This window comes from Ambystoma mexicanum, chromosome 1p (assembly GCF_040938575.1).
Source record: "Ambystoma mexicanum isolate Mex_15411 chromosome 1p, UKY_AmexF1_1, whole genome shotgun sequence".
Classification (NCBI taxonomy): Eukaryota; Metazoa; Chordata; class Amphibia; order Caudata; family Ambystomatidae; genus Ambystoma; species Ambystoma mexicanum.
In genome coordinates, this window is record NC_090921.1 from 166548642 (window position 1) to 166565265 (window position 16624).

Below are 16624 nucleotides of genomic sequence, written 5' to 3' on the forward strand. Positions count from 1 at the left end.
ACTGCAATGAGCTCCCTTTTGGGTGGGTCAGTTTTTATAAAGAAACAAGAATGAATCTCTTTTCAAACATTTTGCCAGAGTCGGGTTCGTTACTAGAATATGTTAAGAGAATTAAAAAATGTAGGCGCCTTTGGGCTGGGTCCCCGCAGCAGCCTGAAATGCAAACTACAAGCAAAATCATTAGTAATTTGTGGGAAGATGGTAGACATATCTGTACAGCATGAAGCATGCTATATTCAAAGCAAAGAAATCAATGAATGGAGCAAGTGGTAGAACACTCTGGGTGAGACTTTGGATGATGCACAGTTGACCAGAGCTTGTTTGCAAGGATAAAGAAACATCAGATTCAACTGTCTCCAGCAAGCATATTTAACTCTAGCCAAGCTACATAACATTGATGTGGAAAAACCAATGCATGCCCCAGATGTGGGATCCAGTCAGCATCCTTCTTACACCGGTGGTAGCACTGTGTTAATGTACACGTTTTGGTCAGACGTTGTTAAACGTCTTGCCCACTGTGACAGGTCAGAAAGACAGACTGTTTGAGATCCTTTCAAGTCAGGTTTATTAAATAATAGTCAGAAAGGCCTAGCTATCCCTATGCTAAGGGGGTGTTCCCTTCCCAAAGAATAACTAAAAGGTGCTTGTCAGTATATTTCTCAATGTCCAAAAAGAATCCATTCACCAGCCAAACTTTTACGATCTGACCCTATCACGTATCTTAACAAAATTAAGGGAGGAAAATGACTGCCTTCTCACACGTAATGCTTCTAGCACTGGCTCACTTGAAATAGGTTATTTGCTCTGGCCACTCTATCGGCTTTCACATATTTACTGTACACAGTTTGGCTCCCACCTTAGACAAATCGTAATTCTGTTCAACTTGTTAAGTTATATAGGCTATGTTGGTCTTTAACTACTGATACTTTTTCTTTGCTTCACACTCATTTACTTTGGGCATATCACATGCTTTCCTTTCTTTATATGATAGCAATATATTCAATTTTACATTCCATTCTGTGAGTATCTCTTTGCCTCTTTCTTTTGTATTCCCATTTATAGGGGTACTCTCTTCCATGCAGCGGACTCTCTGGGAACGTTATTCTTTCGTTCCTCATCAGTGTACACATTGGGTAAACGTTTCATATTTCTACTTTCATCCCCTCCTGGGGGCAATGTTGTTCTTTTCCATAAACTTTCACAGTTCACCTTTAACAATGGTAATTCTCTTGTATCCAATTCTCCTGCACTGAGCATTATGGATTGTGCAGTGATATAATCTCAGTTCACTTTTAGTAACTCTTCTTTCTTATTTGTACTGGGATTAGTTATTCGTTCCTTGTTTTACTCTTCATTATTCTTCCCATGCCCCCTGTTCCCCTCTCCCTTCTTTGGAAATGGTCCTGGGACCCTTTACAGGTCAGGCATCACTTTCCATTCTTTGCTTCTGGCTTCCGTTCGTTTTACAGCTTCTTCACTGCGATTGTGAGCCTGTTTTCTCAGCATCCTTTGCCTACAGTCCTCGCACTTCTTCCAATTCTCTTAGTCATCTCACCAGGGAGCTACGTAACCTGCAGCAGCCTCCCTCCGATGGTCGTGGTGCTGTTGCACAGGTCCGTTGCCCGCCCTGACTCTCTCAGAGTCACGCCACCACCCATTCCTCTTCTCTCCAGCTCTCAGTCACACTGACAGTTCAGCATTCATTCATCGATGTCATGGCTATCACACCCTGCAATGGCTCTGCCACAGGCCCATGTCAGCTTGGTACTTCCCAGATAGAAATATATCTCTCTCTCTTAGATAGATAGATATATATATCTATTTATATGATGAATGTTCCCCTTTCGATCCACATCTCAGTGGATTGGTCAGTTTTTGTTAAAAATATATTTCGTCTTTGTCATTTTGTCATTAAGAATGGCAATCTTCAGCCTCCTCTTTTACAGAGTCATGTTTGACAAGACTTGATATTCCCATCTATGCCATCATGCTTACAAGTAAAGGGAGTATCTCACAGGTATGGACGTCCTTGTCCCCAAAGGGAGGAGGTTGGGGTGGAGTCTTTCCCAGCAAGATCCCACTTGCATTGACCCCTAGGGAGGGTATTGCAGAGCAGGCTCACCTCTTTAGCTTCACAGGGAGGGGATCCTCCCCTGGGGAGAAGGCACAAATTCCTTCAATTTGCACACCACATATCCACATATATGTTGACACAATCCATTACATTGTTTGCTAGATGGATTCCTAGTAAGAAACGAGGGAGGTTCCACTCCAAATTCTTAAGTATGGGTCTAATCTTAGCAATGCAATGGAAGTCAGCTAACAGTTTGAATATTCTGGGGTGCTATACAGATCTGAGTAAGTGGGCAGGAGAAAAACGAGGCCTTCCTGTAAAAGATGAAAATGCAATGACCAGACTTCCTGCATATTGGAAATGTTCTTACCAGATCAAGAACAGTACTTGTCTCCACCCACCCTAATGAAGGTTCCACTTTAGTTATGATATGAACTTCAATATTGATTTGCTTTTGCTTTAGCTGTTATTTGGATCAGATTGGAAACAATTTTACCGCTGGAAGGTCATTGTTGGCTGTGACAACATTAGTTTTAGAACGAGTTAGAAGTGAGGGATAGGGAAGGATGGGAATTTATCTGTGAAGAAAACCAAATTAGAAGTTCTACGTCCAAATTGTATCCATCCGTTTCCACCAGCTTTTGTAAGATATGGGATATGGTCTGATTCAAGCGTTCTAGCTGACTTTCATTTGGGGGGAGGGTAAATTAAGTATCTCTTTTACATCTTGCATGAGACAGAACATAAATGTTGCACTCCGATCAGTGAGGATTTTCCTCAGGAAGCCCACCGAGGAAAGGAAGGGAATAAGGTGCTTGAGGATCTGGTGGCTTATTGTATTCCATAGAGGAAGAGCCTCAGAATAATTGGCAGCGTAATGAAGAATAATCAGTATACACTTGATAACCAACTTGGAGGAATCTTTAAGGAAGGCACGGTATCAACAGTAAGGCAGATGCAAGCGACCACAGTTCAAGGGTGTTTATTGAACTTCAACAAGGGTATGATAAACGGCCATCTAATCCTAAATCTACAGATAGGAGCAAGCTACAACCATCAAATAATAATAACGTATTCCTAGTGGGGTTTTGATCAAAATAAAAGGGCTTATACTAAAGACCCTATTGCCAATCCTTAACTCTAAATACAAATAGTGTAGGTGTAGTGTTTATGAAAAAGAAAGCAGTGTTCACAAAATAATATGTCAGGATGTTCAGGCCATTGGGCTCCCTTCCCCGCGATTTCAGCATGGGACAAGGCAGTTCACTCGAGTGTAGCAAAATCTCTGGCTTCATTTTTTAATTTTAATCTTTTTGATGCATGCACCTTTACAACACAAATACAAAACATAAAAACAAGATTACATTGAGTCATATAAAATTATTTATCTACTTAAAAACCACTGGCATAAAACTACAATTCCATAAATGATATACTTTAATTTTAAATAAACATTGATAAAGGCTTTTCATCTAGATAGTCTCAGCGATTTATTAAATAGTCAGGCACGACTTTAGGCATCACACTGACACAGGTTTGAAAACTCCATCATTACTCGATCCAAATTCATTTCACATATTCAAGTCAGCTACCCCTCCTCCTGTCTGAATGTGATCACAAACCCATGCTACTTGGCAGTACTTTACACAATTATACTACGCTCCACCGTCACTTTCATATCAATGTGTCCTTCCGATCACAACATGATCACAACACTATACCCCAAGAAAGTAGAGGATGCATCATCAATTCCTATTGCACATCATGTGGATTATGAAAAGACCGCTTTATCCAAGCCACCAGAATCCATGTTTTGGCAGCTTTCCCATGAACCAAGATTATTTTCAACAATTTGCAGAAAGTGGAATAGAGCCAACAACAAGGACTTTCTACACCTCCACATACATTTCTACGCACCGTAACATCTCAGCAGAATGTGCGGTTTCCTTGTTCTCATACGGCCCCAAAGTATTTAAGACTAGACTGTGGAAAAAAAAAGTGTAGAGTCAAGTGCTTTAAAGTTTCAGAATCACATTTACAAAATCTGCATCCAGTGTCATTGACCACACTGGCTTCTTTGCTTTCAGTTTTTCGTACGTACATTAGTTGGAAAAAGATGGAGTCTGAATCGCATAAACGTCCTAACTTTGTCACATGGCACCTGTATGATATAGGAAAGATACGGTTTTTGGTTGTGTCTAAACTTTGCATATTCTACATAAGAGCCGTAGGTGGCAATCAAATCAAAGGTTGTTGCCCAATCCCATTCGTAAAGTTTTTTTTTAAATAATCTGTGGGCACGTTAGCAGGTCTCCAGGGTGCATAGCAATTGCGTTCAAAGACAGTATCAGTTGATTATAGAATAGTGTCAGTGAGTTCGGATTACCGTTTGCTATCATAGCTGCCAAGTCCCCAAATCCTCATATAGAGAATTCTGTGGAGGGTGTAACATTTTTGGCAAATTCATCAGCCTTCTCCAAACTAGCCTGGACGCTAGAGAAGTCAGGCCAAGTTCATGGATAATTATCGCATTGGGAAGATTGTTCGATAGATGCAGTACCTTCTTCCAAATCTTACCTTGTATCGAATGAAGGACAGGCCCAATAGATGGTATACATAGGTCAAGCCCATAAAAAATTATTGGTTCCACTTTGACGGTAGAAGTCAATCTCTGGCTTCTTTAGTACAAGGATACAGTTCAATCATTAGTATCAGGGCCTTCTGTGCCCAAGTCTCTTTGCTTATCAAAGTTTCCTCATGCAGAGGACCTGAAACGGCAAAACAAACGAAAAGTTCCTTTCCTCCTACAAGTACACTATTCAGGTGATTCACTATTCACCCTGGATCGCCAACCAGGCTCTGATCTTTTTAATACAGCAACCGTCACTTCGGATACCCCTCTTCCGGGCTCAGATCCTCCTTCACAATGTTCATAGAATATTCTCTCGGTCATTCACAGTTCACCCCGGATCCCTCTCAGCCAGGCCCATATCCCCTTCTTAATAAGATTAGTCTCCCTCCGCTTGGTTCGGACCACTTTCAGTTAGCATCAATTATCGAAGCCTTTCTAATGTGCACAGGGTTTGGCTCGACTCGTTTCAGGATCACTTCGATTTCACAATTCCTTTTTACAGTTGCCACCTTTCAGTGGGATACCTAACAGAGCACTTTGAATGAGCACCCACATGGCGCCAGACCACTCCGTTTACGGTATCTGTCTTGGCTTCAAAAGTTGCACCACTCATCTGCTTTTTAATTATACTTGCGTCGCTTGTTCCATACGCTTCTTACACTGTTCTCTGCAGTTTTCTCTATACAATGTTGCCACTTGCAACCTTGGCTTTAACACAGACTGGTCTGGTATCAGTATCCCCAATTCACCAGCTGAGCGGTCTTCATTGGCGCTGCTTTGTTGTAGGAGTCAAGGACAGTACCATAGCGGGAAGCGGTCCTCCCCGCCTTGGCTATCGACACGGGAGAGCCCTGGGTATAGCAGACACACAATGCAGGTTTCATCAGCTTTAATTCCGTGTCTCATGTTTCTTATTCTCGAAGGCTCATTAAAGTAACAGTCTTTCTCTGAAAAGGTCAAGGGCACTTCCCTCCTCGCAACACTTTGGTCTTGCCGTCTTTTTCCGTGTATTAAACTGCCATCTTGGAACTGCTTTCTCATGTGCTTTGCCTTGCTCAGAGTGTGCTTTCGTGCTCCACCTTTTATATTTGTGGGAAGTTTGATATAGTCAGGTGTGTGTAACGATCAGTAATTGCCGGACCATTGTATTAGGACATGTCAGGTATATAGCTTGGGTGTTAGTTCATTCTTTCACAGTGAGCTGTCCATGAGAAAGTGTTTGTGATGGAGATGGAGGTGGGGTGGAGTTCCTAAGTATCCTACCTGGTAGGATGGGGAGAAGGTGTAACAGGGAAGGGGATACTGCATCTCGCCATCCAGTGTCACTCTTCCACTCCCCGAAAACCCCTCATCCAGATGATCCTCCTGCATTGGTCCACCCCCATGAACTGGATCCGAAAGCGATGGCTGTGTCCTGGCCACCTGGATGACAGATCCCCATGGACTAGCGGGTGAAACACCTTCAGGTTTCTCACAGGTCCAACTAGCTAAATCGCTATTCACAAGAATAGTACCTCAATAATGGTTAACTGCTTCAGTGCAGCTCTTGGTACCGGGGGAGTCAAGGTGTTTTGGCATATCTCACAGTTGGCCACTGTGATGACTCCAAGGATAACATCCCTTTTTCTAAGCAAGCAAATACTGCTCCAGTGGCTAGACCACGCCGTGCCCAAAAAGTTTCTACCACTTACCTTCTTCCATGTAATCATATACTACACCAACCGATGTACCTGTGTAGAATATTATCCATTCCAGTGCTACATAATACTGTGAGAAGGAAAATCCACATTGAAAAAGTAACTGAGACGAGGATACACAGAATAATCACAAGAACTGCTATCAACGTTCTAGTTGTTTTGATATGAAGAAAACCAGCCAGAGAATAAAGAGAGAGAACGGACACGACTCTGAACGAAGGAGCAGCTGTAGCCATGGTGCAGAGGAGAGAAGTAATTGAGGCGGAAAAGAGAAGAGAAACGGCCAGCGAACGCTAAAAACCAGCAGGATCGGGGGGGGGGGGGTTAGTTGAAAACCGTGAAGGAAACGGGCAGGCCAAGGCCGACAAGCAAGTCAGCAAACAACTGTCAAATCCATGACTGCAGAACTAAACAGGAAAGCAGAGGAAGAGCTCGGCAGATCTCCGCTTCCAACAGTGGTGCAGCTGTGGAGTTGCAAGAGCAAGCATGCTTGGAGAGAGCCACAGGGATGAATCTTAGTGGCAGCCCAACAGACCTCCTCATGAGACAGTTGCAGGTACCTGGAAGGGAATACGGGTTTTGAGTGTCTAAAGGAATAATAATCAAGTTGAAAGGAATTTAACTTTACAGCACCTGATGGAACAACGAAAAACAATATAAAATAACTGGTAGTGTGGGCAGGTGAGTAAACTCACTCCACAAGAGAAATAACACTGGGGACCAACAAGCACACACGTAGAACCTACTCTTCCTCGTCCCAGTGATATGGAGAAAACAAACCAGAAAATACTTGGCGGGCAAATAGGCCAAGTACACTGGATTAACTCGGGAGGAAATGGTGGCCGATATTTACATTAAAGAAAAGCATAAGTAATAATCATTACTGGGCAGGAAAGGGAACCCAGACAACGGCATAGACAATGAGAAGATGCAGGCAACGGAGGGAATTGCTTGTAACAAGTGAGAGTACTATTCTTCCTTGTCTCAGTGACCTTAAAGAAGAAAAAGCAGTACTTAGTAGGCAAATGAAGTAACTGGAAGTGGAAAGGAGAAGGATGGAAATACACCACTTTGTATTTTGAACTGTAAACAATCAAGGAAAGTACAAGATATGAAACATACCCTTGTTGACTGTTGAATAAAAAAAGAAAAAAACGTTGGGAAGGGCATTACCTCCTGAGATTGTGGAACTTTATATATGTTTTGGGCACGTTGTTCGAATTTCGATTGAAAACTACAAAGCAAGGCTGCAGGTGATCAGCCAAAAAACATTTTCCCCCTTTTTGCGTCTTGAATTTAGCGTGTGATGGTCAGATTAGGTTTTGGACACAGGGTGGAGAACTTTATTTTGGACATTCTGACATTGGCATTTGTTTTTTTGAGGCACGGAAACACCTCTCAGTTTAAGGCTTAGCGAGGCATTTCTCTAAGCCCCCTTTTCTTTTACTTTCCATAAACGTGTGTGCTAAGCAAACAAACACTTGTGTCTGTCTCCTAACTCCGGAAAATCACACCACATATGCCTCTTAGAACATCCGAGTATACGTCTGGCCAGTAGAATTTATTAAGAACCTGGTCTGGAGTTTTCGCTACCCCTTTGTGACACACCATTAAGTGGGAGTGTGCTACCTCCATAACCACCCTCCTATGGTTTCTAGGAATTACTAGCTGGGTTTTCCTGTTCCTGTCCCACTCGTTGAACCCCCAATATAACAGTGAGTTTTTCTTAAAGAAAAAAAGGCCCATTTCGATCAAGGCCCAGCTCTGCAAGAATAGCCCTTACGAATTCCACTGCCAGATTTAGATTATTCTGTTGGGCAAAGGTTAGGTAAAGTGGTGGTATCGTCAGTCTCACTCTGGCAGGGGCAGATTTTTAATCAGCTTAACCGAACCCTAGGGAGATTCTCGAATTCTGGGAATGTGTCTACCTCACGTTATCACTGGAGAGAATGCTATTTTTAGGATTCCATGAGCAACAGGTTCTCCTACCTTTAGAGTGTAACTATGACTGTCCAAGTTGTGTAATACCACTTGGATCTCCCCTCTGTAGTTTCTCCGCTCTGTAGTTTGGGTGTTATATCCCTACGGCCAAGTTCAGAGAATACCACCAAACGAAGCCAGATTTGGCTGCCATTCTAAGATACCTCCCTTAGAGAGGAAAAATAGTAATGGGATCAGCAGTCCTTCTTGGCTGGGTATCGCAACTTCTTTGGTACTAAAGAAATCGAAAACAACAAACTGGCGAGTGGTTTCTTTCCGTAATTTGGCTGTGTGATTCAAGCACTGAACTAACATGATTCCCAAACCTCTATCGGTTGTTCGAATCCCACTCTGACACCACTTGTGTTAAATCAGAAGAAAGACAGGCAAGACATGTTCTCAAGTAACTCAGTTTTATTAAAGTAAAATAATGCCTCAACTTGCCCTACTTATACAGTGATGGTTGCCTTATCTAAAAAGATAAACAAACACTAGGATGTTTTCCAAAATAATTTCAGTGCTCTGTCCGGATCCATCGTATTCTACTGACTGGGCCCACCATGAACAATAATTCAGCCTTGGAAAGCATTTTCACCCTTTTGTTTGGCTTGGGCTGGCTGATTCCAATACCCGCACAAGCCAGGTGTCCGGTTTTCTCTTTGTACACTTAACTCAGCCCGTTGGTGCAGTTCACAATAAATTCAGCATCTTCCCTTGAAATCTAGGAAAGGGGACTCCTGACCTCGCACAAGTATCCAGCTCACCTCAAAAAGCTCAGTCCTTAATTGTAGCACTTGTTACTTGTTTCTCCAAAGTGATCACTCGCATATTAGAACACACCTTGGATTCCTACTTAAACCATTTCTTGTTCACCCCCTCCAGTGTGTTGCAAGTTCTTATATCATTGTTTCAGTCCAGCGTAGGCCTTCTGGCTCTTCCGCCTGTCTCGGGTTATCTTGATTCTCACCCCTCTGTGGGGTACCCGAGTTTGCAACCCTGATTCAGCCATCTGGTCCGCTAGACAGTCTGACTCTTGTGGCTTTTAACCGCTCTTCCCCCTCATGGGGGTCTGGTAGCTCAACCCAGGGTGAACTGCTCATACTCTCTGCCCGTCTGCTTTGCAGATCACCCTCACCCTCTTGTGGGGTCTCTGATAGACCAGGCCCACATGGGCTGTCCGGCCTCTCTAGCCATCTGGCTGGCGTTTTCTCCTCACCCTTTCTTGGGATATTTTGGTGCTTTACCATCCTCCTGCCGCTACTCAGTTTCAGCTGCATACCTGATTGTCTGAGGCAGTGCTCTCATTGGGGGAGGTGACTTCTTCGATGGCTGCAGGACCGAACTTATGTTATGGTCGGCTATCTCGCAAGAAGTTTCTTCGGTCAACACTAGTACGCGAGGTCTGCATCTCTCACCTTATTAGCAGACTTGGGCTCCTCTAGCTCTCCACCCTCCTGAACTCGATAGCCTTGCGCATGTTCTGGATTTCCTCTGCCCACCACACAGCTGGCATGGCCCCGCTCTCCAGGATTCATCCTCTCTGTACTACGGCACAGACATCTGCTTTGTGCCCTCAGGCTGGTTCTTCCAATCATATGCACTAGCCACAGACCTTTTATGGTCCACCCTGGAACAAGAGAGGAGACACCAATGGTTCAACACTTCAGGAATCTAGAACAACAAAGTAGGGTCAGCAACCAAGCCATTTACATTTAAAGGTCCCTACACAGTATTACATTGTTCAACAATCCCATAAAAAATTGGGACTCTTGTTCTTAAGGCAGGTGTAACAGAATGTTTACCTGGGGATTCCTTGTCCTCTGCGGGAGGATGGAAAAATGGGATGGGAATCACCCCATACGGGTTGTTAGGCGGAGCGGGTTCACCTCCTGAGTCCTAAAGGGGATGGTTTCCCCCTCTGGGAGAAGGGCGGAATACCCTGGATTCGTCACACACTATAACACCAGTTAAAGAATAAAAGGATTGGATTTTTTTTAGCCAACGTCAACCCAACTCTTAGTAGACATTTGTGCAGCTGCACACATGCTGTTTGACCTCTCAGCTGCCTGTGAATGGCATCACAAAATCCTCATCCATTGCCTCCAACACAAAATGAATACAAGAGGTATCACCCTCGAAAGATTTAAATCCTTCTTGAAAGGAAAACATCACAGTTAAAGATCTCCACAACCACATTTCCACCCGGTTGGATTCCCTAAGGCTCAGCCATCTCACACTTAAAACATCTGACCACCCTTTTCAACTCCTATTTCTTTTTTTAATGTGATCAAGATGCCATTAAAATCCGCTCAGGGTCCACCTAACCAGCTGTACTTCCAAGATTGTCAAGTGGATGAACACAATTAGGGTACGCCTCAATGGGGATAAAGTAGAAATAATTATGTTCAGCCAGGTTACATTTGTCCCCCCACCTCCATTCTGAAGACTACCATGGTAATCAAAGCTGCTAAAAGTCTTCGGAGACCTATTTCAGAATGCAACAAGGAATCTTGTTCATGATCAGCGAAGAGACAGAACGTGCGCTGAAAGATTCAGGCAATGGCCACTAACGCCCACTGCCATACTCCTATGCCCCTACTCTCCTCTCCGTGCTTCTCTGCTCGCACATAATCTGTATACTCATTATTGGACTCCACAGCAATGTAACCTAGCCGCCAATCTTCGGTTTGTACATACTCTGTATATATTTGCATAGCATTGTTTTTGTTATTTGACTGCATATCATTGCAACCCAAGCCCAAAAAACATTTTGTGGCATATATTTTGCACTTTTAGTATTATTGTATATATCTGCACAGCAATGTAACCAAAGCTGAAAACCTTCTTGGTGGCTTGTGCGCCCCGATAGCCTTGGGTCTGGCGCGCATTATAAATAAAACAAATGAACAATCCAGAACAGGTGAAAAAAAGAATTGCAACAAACAGCCATAACCTTTGGGTAAGGAGTCCCCTGCTAGACTCCAGATTATTGGTGGGAGCAACCGGTCAACAGAAACTGGTAAACAGGCTTTTTTTGGGTTGAAAATGAAGTTTTATTAACATTTAAGTTATAACATCATATAATCGTAATCACAACATTGCTTTAGGTTTAAATTCTAACATTTTCAAAAAAGGGGAGCCACAGTCCTTCAATGTTCAACATAGATTCATCCATGAGATGTGTCAGAAACTCCATACCATAAATTGCAGACTTTAGTAACCCACTCTTTCTCCCCAGGCATTCGTTGAGTTTTCCTTCTTTGGGCCAGGCAGCACCTCGCCGCTACCAACATGATCTGAAACATGTGGTTGTGGTTCTCACCGTGGTCTCCCTCCACATCAACCCCAAAAAGGAGAAGCCACAGGGACAAGGTCCTCCCTATCCCGTCCACCCCCTTTAACCAGGACAGGACCTCCTCCCAGTACATCTGCACCATTGGACATTTCCACATGTGTACATAGTCTCCTTTTTCCACACAACACTTCCAGCGGTGTGGGTCGTATCCCTCCCTAATCCGTGCTATCCTCTGTGGGGGATAGTGCTATCTATGCAGCGGTTTCAGAGCCTGGTGGCGGTTTTGGAGCGATGCAGTTGAGCGGTTGTCTGCACATGATGTTCCATCTCTTGTCGTCAATATCCTCCCCTAGGTCCTCTCCCCATCAAACCCACGCTGTCAGAGGGTCTCTCGGGGCGGCTAAAAGCAATAGCTTGTACAGACTGGATATTACCCCCTGGAGCCCATGTGTAATAAGGAATTTTTCAAAGTCTGTTAATTCCCTCCTCAAGGTGTCTCCCCATCTATCCTCTGTGAGAACCCCCCCTAAACAACTAAAAGGCGAAAGATTATCCAGGCCTAGGGCCTCCTCCAGCTCCATTAAGGACATAAAAGTTTCCCCCCCACCCACAACTGCCCTGCACTACTGAGACCGGCTTCGTGCCACTTCTGAAACACAAGTGGCTAATCAATCCCATCCCGGGGTGAGGCCCAAATGCAGCTCAAAAGGTGAGGGCCATGTTGTGAGCAATCTATATTCGCCTCCCTCCTTCCATATTGACCACAAGACACCAAGAACTGGATGCCGTAGGAGCCGCCTTGGGATGCGTTTCTTTGGGACCCACAACCACTCGTCCAGCGTGACTGGAGATAGGAGTGCATTGTCCATAGCCACTCATTGCTTCCCCGTGCCCGGTGTGAAGTGCTCAACCAAAATTCACACTGCGAAGCCCTGTAATATGTTTCAAGGTCCGGCAAACCCCTCCGCCCCCGAATTTTTCCTTTGGTCTTGTTAATACTAAGTAGGAGATTCGATGCCTCTTACCCGCCCACAGATAACGTAATAGAGTCGCTTAACCTCCACGAGAAATGTCTTGGGCAATTGGGTTGGGAGCATTTGAAACAAAAACAGAAACTTGGGCAGGATAACCATTTTCACCGAGTTAAGACGCGCCATCCAAGAGAGTCCTGATCCTGCCCACCGTTCAACATCCCGCCTCACAGCCGACCACAAAAGGGAGGAAATTATTAGCAAAGAGGTCTTCAGGATCCTGTGTCACCTGGACGCCAAGGTAGCAAAACCTCCAAGAGAAATGTCTTGGGCAATTGGGTTGGGAGCATTTGAAACAAAAACAGAAACTTGGGCAGGATAACCATTTTCACCGAGTTAAGACGCGCCATCCATGAGAGTCCTGATCCTGCCCACCGTTCAACATCCCGCCTCACAGCCGACCACAAAAGGGAGGAAATTATTAGCAAAGAGGTCTTCAGGATCCTGTGTCACCTGGACCCCAAGGTAGCAAAACCTCCAAGAGAAATGTCTTGGGCAATTGGGTTGTGAGCATTTGAAACAAAAACAGAAACTTGGGCAGGATAACCATTTTCACCGAGTTAAGACGCGCCATCCATGAGAGTCCTGATCCTGCCCACCGTTCAACATCCCGCCTCACAGCCGACCACAAAAGGGAGGAAATTACTAGCAAAGAGGTCTCCAGGATCCTGTGTCACCTGGACCCCAAGGTAGCAAAACCGGTCTCTCCGTATATTGAATGGGAGCCCCTCTACAAATTTCCCTTTCGTGGCCGACAGGTTGCCTGCCATGAACACCACGGATTTCCCCAGATTGACCTTGTAGCCCCAAGAGGCTTCCATATTGTTCCAAACTACGCAGTACCCGCGACACCGATTGGGATGGGTTGGTCACAAAGTAACACATCGTCCGCAAACAAACTAAACTTGCAGTTAACATCTCCCACCCTTACCCCGCTGATCCCCTAATCCCCTCGGATAGACATTGCCCAGGGTTCCATCACCAACGCATATATGAGTGGGGAGAGGGGGCATCCCTGTCTTGTACCCCTCCCCAGTGGAAACGACCCAGATTCATTACCATTCACAAGCGCCCTTGCCAGGGGGTCGGAGTACAGGGCCAACATACAATCATGCCACCTCTGGCCCATCCCGAGAAATGGCAGAACCTTCCCCATAAAAGGCCAGCTCACCCTGTTGAAGGCCTTTTCAGCGTCCAAAGATAGCAGAAGAGCCCCATTCTCTCGAACCTCCCTTGAGTGCAGGACATGGATGGTTTTGCACATACGATCTGCCCCCTGTCTATTCAACACGAATCCTGCTTGGTCCGGATGATCAGCCGGTGGAAGTATCTCTCCAGACGCATCGCCACGATTCTGGCGAAGATCTTTGCATCTACGTTTAGGAGGGAGATGGGCCTATATGAGCCGTGTTCCGCTGGATCCTTCCCCGGTTTGGGTATTACAGCGATCAGGGCCTGGAGAAATGTCAGTGGTATCATGTCCCGCCCCTGATCCGATTAAACAGTTTAGCCATTGGCTTCACCAAGATGGATTGATATTGTTTAAAGAAGTCGGCTGTGTAGCTGTCCCCCGCACCAGGGGGCTTCCAGGACCTCAGCTTTCTAATTGCCCCCTCCACACCTCTTCCTATGATATCTCTCTCTCCATGTCCTCTTGTTCTGAGTCTTTGAGTTTGGGTATGAGGTGGTCCTTCAGGTAGTCCTGGATGTCCCCCATCTATTAGCCTTCCTGTTTGGTGTAGGGTTCCGTGTAGAAGTACGCAAAGCTTTCCACTATATCCTCTCCCTCCTTGCAGAGCCTCCCTTCCTTATCCTGAATCTTTCCCACACGCCTCTCCACCTTGCTGCCTCTAGTTCCATGCGCCAGCATGGTCCCCACCTTATCTCCCCATTCATAGTACCTTTGCCGCGTATATCTCATCTTTTGAAGTACTTCCGCAATAAGGACTGTGTGCAGAGCTTGCCTCTTCTCTCACATTTCCCTTAGGAGAGCCTCCCGATTCTCGTCCTTGCGGGTGAGACATGCCCGCATAGCCCACAGCTCCTCGCGAAGCCTGTTCTCGATCAGTGCCCTTTCACGTTTCCGTCATGACCCTTCTGCAATGAGGAGGCCCTGGAAGGTGGCCTTCGCCGCCGCCCATACCACCACCATCTCAGTTTGTCCCTTTTTAATCTCGAAGTAGGCCTCTATTTCCTAGACACACAGAGGGAAATCGGGTATAATGGTGGTGGTCTGCGAGCAAACCTGACATATCTTATTAGAAAACAATGGACCAGAGAGGCGCCCGTACTTAATAGGGGTTTGGACACTCAATTGTCTGGTTGAACAGGATTATCACACTAAAACATGATTCAGAACAGTGACACTTAGAAGTTCATGGAAGATACAACCTGACTTAATTGCTAATTCTGTTAAAAAACAATTTTAATACAAAGCATATAAAGTTAAAAAACATACACATAAAATTTAGTCAGTAAGATGACTAGCAAAGTGACCAGTGCTGTCAAATAAAGTGCTGTGTGCTAATCACCAAAAAGTGCTAATAAAGTACAAAATACATACTGTAACTGTATCAAACTTACAGGTACATGAAAATTCTAAGTTGACAGGTACTTATTTACAATGTTGGTATAAAAACCACCTCAAGAAAAGGCAACCTTGGACTTGTTTTAGTAAACAAAAAAAGCCACACAGAATATAACAAATGAGACCCATCCTTTTTGAAGGTCTCAAAACATGGTGCTTTGGTTATAAAATACCTAAAATACACCTTGGCGGGTTTTTAATCCTTATTCAGGTACTTGATGTTAGTATCTGCAGTAACCCTACATGTTTCGTTCCTGTAGTCCATAGGATTAGTTTTAGGAACTTCTTCAGAGGGGTGTGGAAGCTGAGACTGAATACGTCCACAGCTTGAGTCAAGATGGAAGCTTGATAGAACTGAACTCGTTCTGGCTGATGCAGCAGCTTAGCGTCCTTAATCGTAATTCTAGTGGGTAAATCTAGATTGTTGACTGTTCACAATCTCCTGTTCTTAATACAGGTTGAGAGTGCCAAAATGTCTCTTTAATATCGGTAAATAATTCATAGGTACTGGCTAGGTTCTTAGTGTTGCAGTCCCCAGAGATGTCCTTCAGACTTCATATTGCGGTGGAGTGGTATTTCCTGGGTCTTCTGATGTAGTGGTGTTATTGAGGTTGGAAAAGGGGTAATTTTGAAGACTAGTAATGTCCTTGAATTCGCGAGTGAATTCGAGAGTGGAAGAGGCTCTGCAGCTGCAGTGCTGCGGTTTCGTTCAATGTTACGATATCTATGTGTCCGGCCTCTATTTCCTTCCTTAGAAATTCTATGAATACTGGGTCTCTTGTTAGGGTATCGTTGCAACGCCGCCTGTAGTTTCTCGTGGTCCCTGGCAGGCGCCAATCAACCACCAACAGCTCGTGATCTGACCAGGTAATGGCCTCCACACTCGGCAACCCCACCTCCCTCCTCCGATATAAGCAGGAGGTCGATTCTTGTGTATGTCTGATGTGGGGGGGTGGGGGGGAGAGAAATTGAAAGTAACCTCCAGGGCCCTGCCACACATTACGCTACACATCGACCCAATAATATTCCTTTAAGAAGTCTTTCATGGCCAGGTTCTCCTTCGGGGGTTCTTTCGCCCCGTCCCCTTCACCGACCACCAATCCAGTCAGGGGTCTGCTATGCGGTTGAAATCTCCGAGGACCATAGCACCCTCCGCCCATTCATCCATTACTCCGAACACCCCACGAAGGAACTTTATCTGGCCCGTATTGGGCGCATAGAGAGTGGCAAGGGTGAGTCGCGTGCCCTTTGATGTTCCCTTGATCCCCAAGAACCTTCCTCCAATACCCCCCCCTTTATCTCAATCTCTGTAAGGTGAAGTGATTTAC